The sequence below is a fragment of the Penaeus monodon genome, chromosome 33, assembly GCF_015228065.2.
Source record: "Penaeus monodon isolate SGIC_2016 chromosome 33, NSTDA_Pmon_1, whole genome shotgun sequence".
NCBI classification, from domain to species: domain Eukaryota; kingdom Metazoa; phylum Arthropoda; class Malacostraca; order Decapoda; family Penaeidae; genus Penaeus; species Penaeus monodon.
In genome coordinates this window covers 3,095,311-3,096,393 of record NC_051418.1, presented here as the reverse complement: position 1 = coordinate 3,096,393, position 1,083 = coordinate 3,095,311, and the positions used below count along the sequence as shown (strand labels likewise).

Sequence of the window (1,083 nt, the reverse complement as noted above, 5' to 3'; positions counted from 1 at the left end):
TATACAAAGGGTTTCATTTATTAATTCCTAGATATGTAAACAGTAGGTAGTAAGAGAAATTTATCAAAACCAATAATGTAATATCTGGGGATAAAGCAGTATTTCATTTATTTGCCTACAAATTTGTGACTTATTTTCTTTTGTATGGAATTTCTGTAATGTTTTTGGTTGTTTTTATGCTGTCCCAAATCTCATTTATTTTATATGATATGCACATAGTGTTGTAATGGTATAAGCATTTGTGGTAACATTTCAGCTTTGCTTAGATACTTTTTTTTACTATTATTATAAATAGTTCTTTCAAATATTGAGTATAGATCCATGATGCTAGAACTAATATGAGATGAACTATGTAGTAGCTACTACTACTTTCTTCCTTGCTTGTTCACGAATGTCTTACAGGGGAAGGTCACTTGTACGTTATCCTAACCCCTGTCCCATCTTCCCTTCAGAGAGGTAATTAGTCCTTTTCAGTAAAAGTGAATAGATAGATGAGTAAATAATGATGACAAATTGCACATGGAACTGTTAGAAAGTATGTACTTCCAATATAGTTTCCCCATTTTAAGCTGTCCCATCTTTCCCTTCAGGCAAATTCATGTGTATAAAAATGATAATTGTCGCTAAATTAGTGTCAAGGAAGTGATGTTTTTAGAGAAGATACATTAAATAACTCTTATATTTAATTTCTGTTGATAGCTTTCGTATTTAAATTTTGTTAAGATCAAGTAATTTCTTATTTTACATATTTTTATTTACTTGCATATACCTGAGATTGAATATAATTTTCATTTACACATTCCGTACTTTCTGCCAGGGAAGAAAATTGGGAAGGTTCAGAAAGCTTTAAGCAACAGTGAGAATGTAAGAGACTAAAGAAGAGACCTTTAAAAGAGGGAATATAAGAGAAATCTTGCAAGCATCTAAGGAAAGGGGGGAGGAGAGAAATCCAAAGCTGTGGTTTGTTATGGTTTGCATGAGGGGCCATTAGCTCTCTTTCGTGACTGTGTAGCTAATGGCTTGGAGAAGAAGATGTGATTAACTGGAATTTTGCTTTTTTATATTAAGAAACCACAGGCAGAA

At 32.2% G+C, this 1,083-nt stretch overlaps 1 protein-coding gene across 2 annotated transcripts in view; it reads left to right on the top strand.

Annotated features, from left to right (window-relative positions):
- Positions 1-1,083, top strand: part of LOC119593947 (solute carrier family 35 member E2A-like) — a 16,188-nt gene that overhangs the window by 997 nt on the left and 14,108 nt on the right. The window lies entirely within an intron of this gene.